The sequence below is a fragment of the Rhinatrema bivittatum genome, chromosome 11, assembly GCF_901001135.1.
Source record: "Rhinatrema bivittatum chromosome 11, aRhiBiv1.1, whole genome shotgun sequence".
Taxonomy (NCBI): Eukaryota; Metazoa; Chordata; class Amphibia; order Gymnophiona; family Rhinatrematidae; genus Rhinatrema; species Rhinatrema bivittatum.
The window spans coordinates 96,835,857-96,852,548 of NC_042625.1; the positions used below are offsets into that span (position 1 = coordinate 96,835,857).

Below are 16,692 nucleotides of genomic sequence, written 5' to 3' on the forward strand. Positions count from 1 at the left end.
TGTTTGTCTATTTGAGGATGATACTAAGATCTGCAATAGAGTGGACACACTGGTAGGAGTAGAGAGAATGAGACATGATTTAAGGAAACTTGAACAGTAGTCAAAGATATGGCAACTGCGATTCAATGCCAAGAAGTGAAGAGTCATGTATCTGGGGTGCGGTAATCTGAAAGAGCTGTATGTGATGAGGGGTGAAGGGCTGTTGTGCATGGAGCAAGAGAGGAACCTTAGGGTGATAGTGTCTAGCGATTTGAAGATAGTGAAGCAATGTGACAAGGTGATAGCTAAAGCCAGAAGAATGCTGGGCTGGAGTACTGAGTTCAGTTCTCGAGACCATATCTCAAAAGGGACAGAGACAGGATGGTGGCGGTCCAGAGAAGGGTGACCAAAATGGTGGGTGATCTCCATCAAATGACTTGAGAGGTTGAAGGACCTAAATATGTGTACTCTAGAGGAGAGGAGATGCAGGGGATACATGCTGCAGACCTTCAGATACCTGAAAGGTTTTAATGATGAACAATCGACAACAAACCTTTTTGGTTGGAAAGAAATCAGTAGAACTAAGGGTCACAAAGTGAAACTCCAAGGAGGATGCTTCAGAACCAATGTCAGAAAATATTTCTTCATGGAAAGGGTAGTGGATGCCTGGAATGCCCTTCTGGAGGAGGTGGTGAAAACCAAAACAGTGAAAGATTTCAAAAGGGCATGGGATAAATACTGTGGATCCCTAAAGGCTAAAGGATGGAAATGAAGAAAAGAGTGCATGGAGGAACTTGATGGAGTGGTGGTTACTACCCTTGATCAATAAGCCTGAAACTATTGATGCAACTCCAACATTGCTCTCTGCTTCAATGGCAAGAGGTTATGGGGAATTGAACTCAGACAGCAACCAACAAGGGCTCTAACTTTGATGGACTGGGAAACTGATAAATATGATAAGTATGACTTGTATGGTGTGGCAGATACTACCATAAGCTTGCTGGACAAACTGGATGTCCCATTTGGACCTTTTCTGCCATCATTTCTATGTTTCTATCTTGTGTTCATGAGTATTGGTGTGAACTGATTGCGTATATCCATAAACCATTGCTAAATCATTGTTTGCCAAAGGAAGTCTTGCCTTACCAATCAAGTGAACTTTTTCTGAAGTTGTTAATAAACACGCAGGTAAAGGTGAGTTGGTCTATATGCTATATTGAGATTTTCAGAAGGCATTTGACAAAGTCCCTCATGAGGTTCCCCAGGAAATTAAAAAGTCACAGGATAGGAAGCGATGACTTACTGTAGATTAGTAACTGTTGAAAAGATAAGAAATGGAAAGTAGGACTAAATGGTTAGCTTTCATAATGACAAAATGAAATGGTGGCATGCACCAGGGATTGGTACTGGGACCAGTGTATAACATCTGGAAAAGGAGGTGATCAAATGTGCAGATGATACAAAATTATTCAAAGCTGTTAAAACAGGAAGGGATTGCAGGGAAATGCAGAAGGACCTTGTGAGATGGGGAATTGGGCATTTAAGTGACAAATTAGATTTAATGGGAACAATGGGGATCTGTGTTTTTGTGAAACTTGAATGAAATTTCCTGTTTCATGTCCATTACTTTTTAAAGCAAAAGAGAAAACAAATTAAACTTCCTTTTCATTTGTTTAATTTTTATACAAAATTAATGCAGTCACTGTCACAAAAAAAAAGAAGCCACTCTCAGCTCCGACCCCTAGACTCTCTTACCCTTAGGTTGCTCCTGCCCCACCACTGCTGCTATTGGGAATGACACTGGCAGACCAAGGCTGGCACCATTTGTTCATTTTTGCCAACCTGAGGCAAGGCCTGGCCAGCACCATTTTGTATGGCGGCACTGGCTGCAGTCTGCAATAGCTACTGTCCTGGAAAGAAGACAGACCAGGGCCTGAGACTGCGTGTGGGGGGATTTTGGCTGCAGACTTGACACTTGTTTAGTTTTTCATTTTTTTTAAATTTTAAATACAATGCAAATGAAAAATGTTTCTGTGCACTCTGAGTCGTCAAGTGCAAAGTGATGCACACAGGAAAAAACAAGTGCATGGTGCTGGGCTTCCTATTCAGAGTCACCTCTCAGTAAAGAAAGCTTGCAGTCCTTGTGGACCACACATTGAAATCCTCAGCTCCGTGCACAGTGGCAGTGAAAAAGGAATGGAGAATGAAACCCAGCATATCCTATTCTTCCCTATTTATCTGTTCCTCTCCACTCATGGTTTTAAAGACTTTCCCTTCTCATTTGCTTCTTCTCCAAGCTGAGCAGCCCTAACCTGTATAGCCTCTCTTCATAGGGGAGCCAGCTATCCTCTTTAGCTCCTAGTTCTGCAACATTTTTCTTGAGATGGGGCAACAAGAATTGCACGCAATACTCAAGGTATGGTCGCACCATGGATTGATACAGATATATTTATGTACCATATCAGACAGTGCAAGGATGAAACTAACAGATTTAAAGTAAATGGGAGAAAGTATTCTCTTCAGTCAACACACCATTAACTGTGGACTTTGTTGCTAGAGGATGTGGTCAAGGCAAATAGCATAATAGGGTTTTAAAAGGGTGTGGACAATTTCCTGGAGGAAAAGCCTATAAATAGTTGTTAAAGTAGACTTGGCAGCTATTACTTACCTTTAGGAATGAGCAACAGGGAATGGATGGGACCCAGAATAGCCACTGTTGTAGATAGAATACTGGGCTTCATGGACCTTTGGTCTGACTCAGCACAGTGCAGCTTTCATTCTTGAGGGAAAGTTATAGGTGTTTGTTAAAGGTGTGCTCATTATGTAGTCATGCCTTTTCATTTTATACATTCTGGCTTTGTTTCCTCATTTGTAGGTCCTATTTGCTAACCAATAGGGGCACTGGGGAGCTTAACAAGGAAGGAAAGAAGGGAGACCTTCACAGATCCATCTGGAAAACATTAATTTGACACTCAGTCCTCTCTGGTTCTTCTCAGTTGCACTGTGACAGTTTTTAAGTCCCTATTGATAAGAGTTTCTTCTTTGCCTTCTGTGCTTTAACATCTTGACTCCCCTCCCCCAGCAATTCTGCTTCTTCACATGCCAGAGGTTATTGCCAAATTTGTCCCATGCACCTCCATTGACAGTTAACCTTTAAACAACCTTATTATAAGCAGACCATGCAGGGATGAACAAAGGAAGAAATGTCAGAAGCTGGATAGAGTACAGGAGAGAGGGTTCATCCTAGAACTTCAATAGTGGCAGGATAATAGGACTGCTTTCCTGTGAAGTTGGTGCAGACATGAAGTGGGTTATGAAGGAGAAGGCTGTAAAGATACATGAAATTATTATGACTATTGTTGCCTTTAATGTCAGAGTGATGCAGTGATTTGAAAAGTCAGTCCACAGGTAAAGAAGCAGGGCTGAGAAAATATTTCATGAAAGTCATGACTCCTGGTGCAGCTTGTGTGGATCTGCTGTGCCTTACACTCCTGACACTTAGCTGATCCAGTTGGGGATGAGTAGAGCCCTTCCTCTCATGAAGTTGGCTGTTGCAAGGTTTGCAGCCAGAGTCTGATCATATTGTCTTCACTCTCAGGAGAAAGCTTTGATTGTCATCTTCACTACCATGTGATGAACCCTCTGATAGCAGAGGGTTTGTCAGTCATAGGATATGAGAAATGTAAATGCAACCACTTCTTTAGTAGCTATCACAGCATTTAATGTCAGCAATTGGGCATTTTGAGACCTTTTTTCTCATATTTATGATCCCCTCATGTTAGCCAGTTATAGTTGGATAGGAAAGAGGCATAGAAGGTTCCATAGAAGCTCTTGTGACAAAGCTGCTGCTAGATGAAGTGTCAAGCTGAACAGGAATGCTTACTCCCAATTTCCCAATGAGAACAATGCACATTATAATGAGATGCCACATTAGCATGAAGTTGCCAATTGCCATGCCTCTTCACCAAAGTTGCTCAGCCAGAAGTATATAGAAAAGTCACTTGAAGAACCAGGACTTGGTTTTATTCTCATCCCATAATCTCCCACTCACCGCTTGACCTTGTCTTGGACAGACGATTGACAGCAGTTATTTCTACTTAAATGTGTTGATGAATCACATTTTAAAAAAGAAACCATTCCAGCAATTTCCATGCAAAGCTGTAATAAAGGTTTTTCTCATCTCCTTTTATGGATAAGCCACATTCCAATGAGATATTGCGGGCACTGGACTGTCCGAGTAGTGGTGACCCCTGACATTGCACAATGTGCAGGAGCTTCAGTCACCTGCTCATTAAGCCTGAACCTCAGATACACAGAAGCCCTTCCTGAATCATTGTCTTCCCTATTATATCTCATCTCACATGGCGTATCTCGGTAATCTGTTTATGCAGTTCCCCATCCTTTGACTTTTCATTTTTTATATTCACAATAATGCTTACCTCCCCTAGAGATGTCTTTGCTGCTGTTCATGCTTTAAATGATAGCACATCTCATGGGACTTGCCAAACCATTTATTGTTCTTTATTTACATTTTTCGCAGCCCATCTCTGCTTCTATCCCTCTTCTTTTCTCTGTCACATTGTTCCTCTTTCATTCTATTAAGTTCATTGTGTCATTGAAGGAAGTGGGCTGAAAGGATGAGGACAGCTACAGTGATGGCTGTATGGTACTATCAAGGTTTGGAAAATATTTTAAGGTTGCATGAAGATAGGTTATTGAGGCTCTGCCTGTTGCTAAGCTGACTCGTTGCCAAAGGCTGAATGCCACTAGACAGAATCACATGCATGCAGAGTGTTCAGAGGCAGTTCCTTTGGATCAAGGCTAACTCCTGGAGTTTCCTGTCTTTACTGCATGATCTTTATGCTCTGGGCTGCTTTCTATGAATAACTGTTCTGTGCCTGAATCTTTGAGATAATTACATGGCTGTCATGCACTTTACAAAGATATTGCATGGTTTTGTTTAACACATCTAATTCCAGAGTTCAAATGCATGCAAAACACACGAGTAGCCCAATTATTGTGACTCCTTTCTCTGGAATGTTTACAATATTTAGATTTGTTTGTTGTCTTTAATTTACTGTTAATTAATCATTTCTTTATATTATTCTGAGTTTGAAAGCTATCTGCTAGTCAGCATAAAGCAGTTTTGAATGCATAGTTTAGACGACTGACTGAACATTCTGAGACTAGCTGAGTGTCTACAAGGGTATTTTATGATTAAGAAGGATCTGATCTGCATTCTTTTTATGTGAAACCCACTAAAACCAAATTAAATCATTTTAACTTAAACAAGAGTGAAATATTTTAAAAAAAACAAAACCTTTCCTGAATATGGACTTTTTCACATTTCTTGCTCAATTAGAGAGTCATAAATTTGAATACGATATCATCTAACAGAAATAAGAGGGTCTCTTGCACAAACTGATGAAAGTATCTTGACCTGTCCCTATGCAATATATGCTCCATAAATGTTTCTCTGGTCTGTTACATCTTCTAAATGATGTTGAAGAGATTGCCTTGTAAACTTCAGGTTAATGGCTGAAATGCTCTTTAGATTGTCTGTGTTCTTCCTAAGCAGTTTAACACATTGCCCGGACTTTAACCATCTTTGTAGTTGCTGTTCAAGGTCCTGAACTGTGTCTCGCCAGAGATTAGCTGTAAAATGTCCTGATTTCACAATATAGCTAACAATTCAGAACCTTGGACAGCTACCTACAGGCCAAAGGGAGTGCACCTATAGGAACATAACTTTCGTTGTGCACCTAATTTATTTATTTAGGAATTTTATATACCGTTGTTCCAAAAGATCACAATTTATCTGGCTTAACTGGTTGCTGTTAAGATTAAAAAATAAATGCACTATTGAGCCACTGCTGCTTGTCCTCGTGGATAGGGGAGGAGTCCTGGAGGTGAATACCACATTAGAAACTTTACTCCACCTCTGAACAGGAGTAAAATTTAGTGTTAAGAAAATGTATGCTCAGCCAGCATTGGGAGGGAATGTTAAATGCCCTCATTTGCATGGAATTTCTATGCGAGCGGCTTTGTTGAATGCACATTTTGTGCAGATAAAATTCATTCCTGCACTAATGTTTTCCTGCACAAAATGTGCATTGAATAGGTAAAACTGTGCGTTCAGCTGAATGCACTTAATTGCATTGGCCTGGGAATGTAGGCTGGGCTAAATGCCATAAAGTAGATACTGAAACATCTGGCTAGGAAAGTTAGCCAGATAAATAGATCTGGCTCATTTAGTAGTGTGGTTGTACTGCTGAATATACCCAGATAACTTTGGGTAAGTAAGGTTTTCCAGCTAACTTTAGAAGTCTAACTTAAGCAGCTAATTTAGGGGGTCATTTTCGTAGCGTATCGCACATGAAAAGGGACTTTTCGCGTGTGATAGCTAGCTTGGGGAGGAGTCGGGGCATTGTCGGGGCAGACGCGGTGGAAAGATCGCTGGCTGTGAAAAGGTAAGAACCCTTTTCGCTGCCAGTAGCGCGCCCAATAGCACCACCTTTTATGATGGTGCTATTGGTTGCGAAAGCCAGCAGCGATCGCACTGCTGAGGTGCAGGCCCACTCCCGCTTTGCCCCCCCCCGCCCCCCTTTACTGTGACCTTAGAGCAGAGCTTTCCAAACTGTGTGTCGTGACACGTTAGTGTGTCGCCTGCAGTGTGCAGGTGTGTCGCGCAAGCCCGGTCAACTCTGATGCGAGTTTGGGCTTTTTTTTCCCTAGAGATTCACTTTTTTTTTTTCAGTTTATGGGTTGCTTATTCTTGGGTGATTTTTGCTGTCAATCGCGTTTTTTGGGGGGGCTTGGTGGGTGGAACGAGCCCAGCCATCCTTGCATTGGCTGCTGCTGCCGATGAGGTCTGGCCATGAGGAGTACTGACTGCAAGCAGCAGTGTCTGGTGATGATGGAAGGGAGTGAAGCACTTAACTGGCAACAATCAAAAAGACGAGGTACATGAGTGTGGGGGCCAGACATGTGCTGGGGGGAGAGAGATGAGTGAGTGGGGGGCAAACGTGCTGGGGGGACAGACATGTGCTTGAGGGGGAGAGATATGAGTGTGTGGGGGCCAGACACGTGCTGGGGGGAGGAGAGAGATGAGTGTGTGGGGGACAGACAATTTGTTTTATTATTGTTTCTCATAAATTATAACAATAACATGAATCTTGGAATATATATTTTTAATATAAATTTAAGGTTTTCATGAGATAGGTTGTGTCGTGAAACATTTTATTTATGTATATATTTAAGGAAACATACATAAATTGTCGAAATATGTTTCGTTCGTTTAACCTTTAACCTCTGGTTTACTAGTAGACTGAATTACCGTGTCGTGAAATTATGTTTGTCTAAAAAGTGTGTCACCAACATGAAAAGTTTGGACAGCTCTGCCTTAGAGAATCCAGGCCTTAGCTATATATTGCCACTTCTCCAGCTAAGCAAGCCTGATAAGTTGCTCCTCCCAGAATGCTCTAGCCTGCCCACCATTTAGCCAGATAAATAGTTATCCGGCTATGGAGTGGCTGCTGAAAGCAGCTGGATAGATATACACTGCTGCTTAGTTGGATAAGTCTGAACTTATCCAGCTAAGTGGCGCTGAATATCAGCCTCCTAATTTACATGTATTATTCCATCTACTGTATGACAATTTCTCTTTCTGCTCTTGTTTTCAAAATGACCTTGTTCATGCGGGTCTCTATCTGGTTTCCAGTCAAAATCAGAGCAACTGCTTTTCATCATGTTGACTTCTGTTATCATTGCCTGAACTTCCAATTAAGGACTCCACTCTACTCTAGCTGTAATTGTCTGACTTTAAATTGTTGTAATCCACCTTGAGGACATTCTTGGTAAAAGGTGGAATATCAGAGCTATATAAATATATAAATAAATTTGTAGGGACTTGAAGTGGTTGAGTTTAGAGTCCTGAGCGATTCTATCAGCTGGAGAATGAGATCATCTTTTTCTTTTTCTAATAATAATTATTATTATAAACCTTCAGATAGCTGATTAGTTTGAATGTATGAAAATGAATCTTAAAAAATCCCCATTGTCATAACTGGGTAACATTTTATTTTTGCTTGTCAGAGTGGGTTTGCCCTAAAGGTATAAAAGCAGGAAGCTCTATCTATGGTAATGATTCATATATATTCTATAGGGGAACATCAAAGATGGAGAGGTCAAGGTTTCAGAATATCATACAATACATATGTATTGCAATCTGTTTCCTTATTGTCCATAAGATAAATCCTGTGCCTTTTTTTCATTAGTTCTTCCTAATGAAGACAAAATGTTCTTTTCTCTGAAGCTCGGACGACCCATCCTGAACTCCCTACAAATGCTGGCTTTTTTTTTTTTTAATTGATTCAGGCTTCTTTCCTCAGCTTGCTCTTATTTTGCTACTCTCAATAGACTTTATTTAAGACAGGGTTTAAACAATTTTCAAACTGTTACGCCGAGCCGGAAAACAAACAAACAAACAAACAAAAAAACCCAGAGATCACCTTGAGTCTCTTAAGAACAAATAGAGAAGCATTGCAGCCATGTGCTTTGTTTCTTTCATGGAAAAATGGTTGTGAGGGTCTGGAAATGCTAGAAGAAAGTCATCTTCATATATAATCTGAGGTTTGAGGGGGATACTTCTCTATGACATATCTTGTAGCTACAGAATATTGATTAGGGCTGTAAAATGTAGCCGTAACTTAAGCAGTGTTCTCTTCAGAAGCATTAAGCACATCAGAGATCATTTGCTTTGGTAACATCCCTTCGTGTTTTCTGCCTTTATAAATCTTTGCTCATTGACATGAATGGGAGCAAGACTCCATTTAGTTCAATGGGGATCTAATTTCCTTTTAAAGCCTGCACTCTAAATGAACACTTGCTGTTAACGACCAGGACTAATGCTAGTACGCAGCACTTACTGTTTATTTCCATAAAATATCCAAGCATTGGCATGTCCATAGCTGAGATCTTTCACTAAGCTCTGGGGAGAGCCCTGCTATATAGATTGAAAAGTTTTTGGAATGATTCTGTAAAGTACATTTTTAAAAACCATATCCTGACTTTCTGCCTTCCCAGAATCTGAGACTTGGCGGCATGCTGCTTACTGTCTAACTCAGCCCATTAAGAAAGACTGGAACTGCCAATCACATTATTTTAAGCAATGCGAAGGACCTTTGGAGAGGAATGCATTGCCTAACTCTGTAAAGCAAGTACAACCCAGAGAGAGGCTTATTCCGGACGTTAGTGTAAGGAAGAGAAGGAAGGACCAGGGAAGATGAATTGAATCACTTAATGTTGTTTGCATGGATTTGATTTGGGGGTGGAGAGTCTTTTTACTTTTGAGATGGGAATCTCAGATGCTTTTTGCAAGTTAAGTGTAGCATCATGTAATGTGGCATAGTTTCCTCTGATTATTCAAAGGCTTTTCTGAGGTCACTTCTTGAACGTGGTCATTGTGGACTGTGGCTGCTGCTACTTGGGATCTTGACTGCTCTTTGCACAGCTTTTAGCCCTTATAACCCCAAGAACAGAGCAGCTGAATCAGCCAGGAATTTGGTTTAAACCCAACTGGCTTATACACAGAACTCTTAGATGTAGAAACAGAAATGATGGCAGAAGAAGACCAAATGGCCCATCCAGTCTGCCCAGCAAGCTTCCACACTTTTCTCTCTCTCTCTCATACTTATCTGTTACTCTTGGCCTTTAGTAACCTTTTGGTTCTATTTCCCTTCCACCCCCGCTGATAATGTAACCTTTTAGTTCTATTTCCCTTCCATCCCCGCCTTTAATGTAGAGAGCAGTGCTGGAACTGCTTCTAAGTGAAGATTCTAGCTTAATTGGTTAGGGGTAGTAACCGCCGCAATAAGCAAGTTATTCCCCGCATATTTGTTTACCCAGCCTGTGCAATTTAGTCCTTATTGGTTGTTATCTGAATATAAATCCACTTTTCTTCATTTCCCCCTGCTGTTAAAGCAGAGAGCTTCTATGGATATGTATTGAAAGTGAAGTATCAGGCTTAATTGATTCGGGGTAGTAACCACCATAACAAGTAAGCTACACCCATGCTTATTTGTTTACCCAGACTATGTAATTCATTCCTTGTTGGTTGTTATCTGAATATAAATCCACTTTTCTTCATTTCCCCCTTCCATTGAAGCAGAGAGCTTCTCTGGATATGTATTGAAAGTGAAATATCAGGCTTAATTGATGCGGGGTAGTAATTGCCACAACATGCAAGCTACTCCCACGCTTATTTGTTTACCTAGATTATGTAATTCATTCCTTGTTGGTTGTTATCTGAATATAAATCCACTTTTCTTCATTTCCCCCTGCTGTTGAAGCAGAGAGCTTATCTGGATATGTATTGAAAGTGAAGTATCAGGCTTAATTGATTCGGGGTAGTAAAAGCCGTAACAAGCAAGCTGCACCCATGCTTATTTGTTTACCCAGACTATGTAATTCATTCCTTGTTAGTTGTTATCTGAATATAAATCCACTTTTCTTCATTTCCCCCTGCCATTGAAGCAGAGAGCTTCTCTGGATATGTATTGAAAGTGAAGTATCAGGCTTAATTGATTTGGGGTAGTAACTGCCGCAATAAGCAAGCTACTCCCATGCTTATTTGTTTACCCAGCCTATGCCATTCAGTCCTTCGTTGTTATCCGAATATAAATCCACTTTTCTTTATTTTCCCTTGCCATTGAAGCAGGGATATTCTCTGAATATGTATTGAAATTGAAGTATCATGCTTAATTGATTCGGGGTAGTAACCGCCGCAATAAGCAAGTTAGTCCCATGCTTATTTGTTTACCCAGCCTGTGCAATTCAGTCCTTGTTGGTTGTTGTCGGAATATAAAAATTATCTTTTCTTCATTCCCCCTGCCATTGAAGCAGAGAGCAACACTGGATATGCATTGAAAGTGAAGCATCAGGCTTGTTTGGTTTGGGGTAGTAACTGCCATAACAAGCAAGCTACTCCCCGCATTTTTTTTTAATGTTACCTGAAATCTGCTTCTCTTTTTAATTTCTCACTGTCTTTGGCACACACAGTCTCCACAGCAGACAGACAAATGATGGATAAAGTTATATTTGCATGCTCCATGGCTTGAAAGCCATGAAATGTTTTTTTGGGGGCCATTCCATTGGTGAGCATATAATGTTCTCACTGCAGTCTACAAAGGTTTCCTCTTTGATCAGGACAGACCTCATTTTCCCAGCCTTACCTTGGGTATCATGTGAATTCAGATCTAATGCATCCGTGTGAGCCCATAGATACTAGGGATGTGAATCGTTTTTTGACGATTTAAAATATCGTCCGATATATTTTAAATCGTCAAAAATCGTTAGGGCCACGATACAATACCAATTCCCCCGATTTATCGTTAAAAAATCGTAAATCGGGGGAAGGGGGAGGGCAGGAAAACCGGCACACTAAATCCCCCACCCTCCCGAACCCCCCCCAAATGCTTTAAATTACCTGGGGATCCAGCGGTGGTCCAGAACGGCGGCGGTCCGGAACGGCCCCCTCAATTGAATCCTTTTGTCTTCAGCCGGCGCCATTTTGCAAAATGGCCGCCGCAAAATGGTGGCGGCCATAGACAAAAACGATTCGACGCAGGAGGTCGTTCCGGACCCCCGCTGGACTTTTGGCAAGTCTTGTGGGGGTCAGGAGGCCCCCCCAAGCTGGCCAAAAGTTTCTGGGAGTCCAGCGGGGTTCAGGAAGCGATTTCTTGCCGCGAATCGTTTTCCGAAAGGAAAATGGCGCCGGCAGGAGATCGACTGCAGGAGGTCGTTCAGCGGGGGTTCCGGACCGCCGCTGAACGACCTCCTGCAGTCGATCTCCTGCCGGCGCCATTTTCCGTACGGAAAACGATTCGCGGCAAGAAATCGCTTCCTGAACCCCGCTGGACTCCCAGAAACTTTTGGCCAGCTTGGGGGGGCCTCCTGACCCCCACCAGACTTGCCAAAAGTCCAGCGGGGGTCCGGAACGACCTCCTGCGTCGAATCGTTTTTGTCTATGGCCGCCGCCATTTTGCGGCGGCCATTTTGCAAAATGGCACCGGCTGAAGACAAAAGGATTCAATTGAGGGGGCTGTTCCGGACCGCCGCCGTTCTGGACCACCGCTGGATCCCCAGGTAATTTAAAGCATTGGGGGGGGGGGGGGGTTCGGGAGGGTGGGGGATTTAATTTAAAGGGTCGGGGGTGGGTTTTAGGGGGTTGGCTCACGATTTTAACGATTTTTCACGATATTTTTAAAACCCAAACGGCAACAATACGATTCCCTCCCCCTCCCAGCCGAAATCAATCGTTAAGACGATCGAGGACACGATTCACATCTCTAATAGATACCTTCCATTGTAGGAGACATGGCCTCTGACACACACCAAAGGCTTTTCTACCATGGGAAGAATGAGAGATGCTCTGAGTGTTTGTATCATTTCTTTCTTTACTGACAGCTTCAGATAAACCTCTTCTTGCCTTGTGAAACAAAACCCATAGAAAGTACATCTCTAAACCATAGCAGCTAGAAACTGTCCTGTAGGCATCTACTGCTCCCCGCCGTCCCAGACAGGTTGCTGGGCTGATGCAGATTCACAGTTCTTGTATTCTTATCCCTGTTTAATACCTTTAAGAATGAACCTCTATTACAAACAAGATCTCTGTGCTAGTTCCCACATAACCATCTTTCCTGCATTGGATTCCCTTCAGTAAAACAAGGAAACAAGGATGATGATTTACAATGTGATGGTTTATTCCAATTCTGGGAAGTGGGGTTTCAGAATTTTGTTGGCAGTACATTGAGAGAGGGAAAGCAAATCATATTAGTTCTTTTTCTACCCAAAATGTACTTTATCCATAATTTTAGTGCTGTTCTTTTGGTTATTCTTCGGGCACTTGTTTTTTGATAGGACTATGTGACTGCCAGCAAGGACCAGAGGCTCCTGTGTAGCAATTCCCTGTTAGAGTTATGGAGAAGATGGTTATTTTATTGAATGCTTATTTTGGGAGAGGTGGGGGTGGGGAGATGAGTGAGTATAAGTGACTGCATGTTAGGGCTGTAGACCTGTAGAGGAACTTTTAAGCTGAGCTGACTTTGGATGCTTAATGGAAAACTGATGCTAGCACAGGGCTCCTCAAATCTGTTCTGAGAACTCCACAGGATATCTGCAATGAATAAATTTGCATACATCGAGTCTCCCATATATGCACATTTACCTTCTGTCTATTCATCATAGATATCCCGAAGACCCTTTGGGAAACCCTGTACTAGCATGTGCCAAGCTGTCCTCAGTTGATCTTCCCCTCCAATGAACTGTCAGAGAATCACAGGTAAACCTTTGTGTAAGGATCTTTACTCCTGCGCTCTGAGCTCCCTTTTAAAAGAAAAGCACCCACCTGCAACGGTTCATCTAATGTTGACGAAATCTGGGGGATGTTGTAGGATCTTACTCTCAAAATGCTGTCACTTCCCTTTAAGAGTAGGGCTTCTCAAGCCTCATCCATCAGTGCATGAATTTGCAGGCATCCTAGCTGAGCCGCATTAATGAAATATGCTAACAAGATTGCTAATTAGCCAAGCAAAGCTGGAGAATAAGTAGTTTCCTCATTTATAGTGGGAACAATGGCAGTGTTTGTGACAGGCTGTAACAAGGGAGAGATTAGCAGAGTGACTCAAGGAGCAGGTTTCCCTGTGCAGTACAATTAGTCAATGCGCTTTGGCGAGTGCTGCCTGTGTCTGAAGAGATGCCCCACTGTAGGAGCGCTCTCCTACTGCAAAGTCTGACCACAGAGATGCTTGCCCGTACTACTCACCGTACAAAAAGGAATATTCAGATTTTGATATTACTTCAGTGAGTGTCACAAACTCCCATCAGTCCCAGGCACTAAGTGACACAAAACACCGCAAAAACCACACTCAGCATCTCTGGAGCAAATCTGCTGTAGCAAACCAGCACAAACACCCAGAACTCAAATAATGCAGCAGTGCCAGGTCATACAGAAAGTGTAAACTATGACTAAGCTTCCAGTTACCTGGCACTGGTAGAGGGCAGTGGTAAGGTAGCTAGTTAATGGTTTACTCAGGTTCTGTTTAGTTCGTGTCTGCTTCACTCTCTCTCTCTACACCCAAGGAAATATGTGGGCAGATGTGATGCATTTACTAAATTAACAAATGATTAAAAATGCAGATTTCTGAGTTTCTGGGATCCCTTTCCCTGGCATCTTCAGAGCAATACATGTGATCTCTGTATTGGAATAGCAGGATCTGTGGCAGGGCAGGAGTGAGGCGCATTGGCAGAGTTGTGTGGGGGTCTCAGTACTGGAATAGCAGGGGGTGCTGCAGGGCAGGAGTGAGGTGCATTGGTAGAGCTGTGTGTGAGGGTCTCAGTATTGGAATAGCAGGGGGTGCTGCAGGGCAGGAGTGAGGTGCATTGGCAGAGCTGTGTGTGGGGTCTCCATACTGGAATAGCAGGGGTGCTAGAAAGCAGGAGTAAGATGCATTGGCAGAGCTGTGTGAGGGTCTCAGTACTGGAATAGCAGGGGGTGCTGCAGGGCAGGAGTGAGGTGCATTGGCAGAGCTGTGTGTGGGGTCTCAGTACTGGAATAGCAGGGGGTGCTGCAGGGCAGGAGTGAGATGCATTGGCAGAGCTGTGTGAGGATCTCAGTACTGGAATAGCAGGGGGTGCTGCAGGGCAGGAGTGAGGTGCATTGGCAGAGCTGTGTGAGGATCTCAGTACTGGAATAGCAGGGGGTGCTGCAGGGCAGGAGTGAGGTGCACTGGCAGAGCTGTGTGAGGGTCTCTGTATTGGAATAGCAGGGGGTGCTGCAGGGCAGGAGTGAGGTGCATTGGCAGAGCTGTGTGGGGGTCTCAGTACTGGAATAGCAGGATCTGTGGCAGGGCAGGAGTGAGGCGCATTGGCAGAGTTGTGTGGGGGTCTCAGTACTGGAATAGCAGGGGGTGCTGCAGGGCAGGAGTGAGGTGCATTGGCAGAGCTGTGTGTGAGGGTCTCAGTACTGGAATAGCAGGGGGTGCTGCAGGGCAGGAGTGAGGTGCATTGGCAGAGCTGTGTGAGGGTCTCAGTACTGGAATAGCAGGGGGTGCTGCAGGGCAGGAGTGAGATGCATTGGCAGAGCTGTGTGAGGGTCTCAGTACTGGAATAGCAGGGGGTGCTGCAGGGCAGGAGTGAGGTGCATTGGCAGAGCTGTGTGAGGGTCTCAGTACTGGAATAGCAGGGGGTGCTGCAGGGCAGGAGTGAGGTGCATTGGCAGAGCTGTGTGTGAGGGTCTCAGTACTGGAATAGCAGGGGGTGCTGCAGGGCAGGAGTGAGGTGCATTGGCAGAGCTGTGTGAGGGTCTCAGTACTGGAATAGCAGGGGGTGCTGCAGGGCAGGAGTGAGATGCATTGGCAGAGCTGTGTGAGGGTCTCAGTACTGGAATAGCAGGGGGTGCTGCAGGGCAGGAGTGAGGTGCATTGGCAGAGCTGTGTGAGGGTCTCAGTACTGGAATAGCAGGGGGTGCTGCAGGGCAGGAGTGAGGTGCATTGGCAGAGCTGTGTGTGGGGTCTCAGTACTGGAATAGCAGGAGGTGCTGCAGGGCAGGAGTGAGGTGCATTGGCAGAGCTGTGTGTGGGGTCTCCATACTGGAATAGCAGGGGTGCTAGAAAGCAGGAGTAAGATGCATTGGCAGAGCTGTGTGAGGGTCTCAGTACTGGAATAGCAGGGGGTGCTGCAGGGCAGGAGTGAGGTGCATTGGCAGAGCTATGTGTGAGGGTCTCAGTACTGGAATAGCAGGGGGTGCTGCAGGGCAGGAGTGAGGTGCACTGGCAGAGCTATGTGTGGGGTCTCAGTACTGGAATAGCAGGGGGTGCTGCAGGGCAGGAGTGAGGTGCATTGGCAGAGTTGTGTGGGGGTCTCAGTACTGGAATAGCAGGGGGTGCTGCAGGGCAGGAGTGAGGTGCATTGGCAGAGTTGTGTGGGGGTCTCAGTACTGGAATAGCAGGATCTGTGGCAGGGCAGGAGTGAGGTGCATTGGCAGAGTTGTGTGGGGGTCTCAGTACTGGAATAGCAGGATCTGTGGCAGGGCAGGAGTGAGGCGCATTGGCAGAGTTGTGTGGGGGTCTCAGTACTGGAATAGCAGGAGGTGCTGCAGGGCAGGAGTGAGGTGCATTGGCAGAGCTGTGTGTGGGGGTCTCAGTACTGGAATAGCAGGAGGTGCTGCAGGGCAGGAGTGAGGTGCATTGGCAGAGTTGTGTGGGGGTCTCAGTACTGGAATAGCAGGAGGTGCTGCAGGGCAGGAGTGAGGTGCATTGGCAGAGTTGTGTGGGGGTCTCAGTACTGGAATAGCAGGGGGTGCTGCAGGGCAGGAGTGAGGTGCATTGGCAGAGTTGTGTGGGGGTCTCAGTACTGGAATAGCAGGGGGTGCTGCAGGGCAGGAGTGAGTACATGAGCTGCGATGGGTACACACCCTGCCTGCATTATATTGCCTCTAGTCCATTTGTTTTGTCTCCCAGCTTTAACTCATCCAATGGAAGGTAAATGAAAGTTGGAGCAAAAATCCTGTTCACTCAGTCAGAAACTCTGCAACTGTTTATTCTCAGAGCTGCTGCTCATTGTTATGGCTTTTCGTTGTGATTCGTGTTTTATGAGATTCTGTTCCACATGATAGAAGAGTTAAAAATATATATATATATATATTCTGTACAGCAG

The 16,692-nt window shown here is 44.2% G+C and overlaps 1 protein-coding gene across 3 annotated transcripts in view; it reads left to right on the top strand.

Annotated features, from left to right (window-relative positions):
* Window positions 1-16,692, top strand: part of DLGAP3 (DLG associated protein 3) — a 214,235-nt gene that overhangs the window by 141,912 nt on the left and 55,631 nt on the right. The window contains exon 3 of one of the 3 annotated variants that reach the window (XM_029571884.1): window positions 13,225-13,318. The exons of the other annotated variants lie outside the window; for them this stretch is intronic. The gene's annotated coding sequence lies outside the window, so the exon portion shown is untranslated. The remainder of the gene's footprint in view (window positions 1-13,224; window positions 13,319-16,692) is intronic. 3 annotated transcript variants of the gene reach the window in all.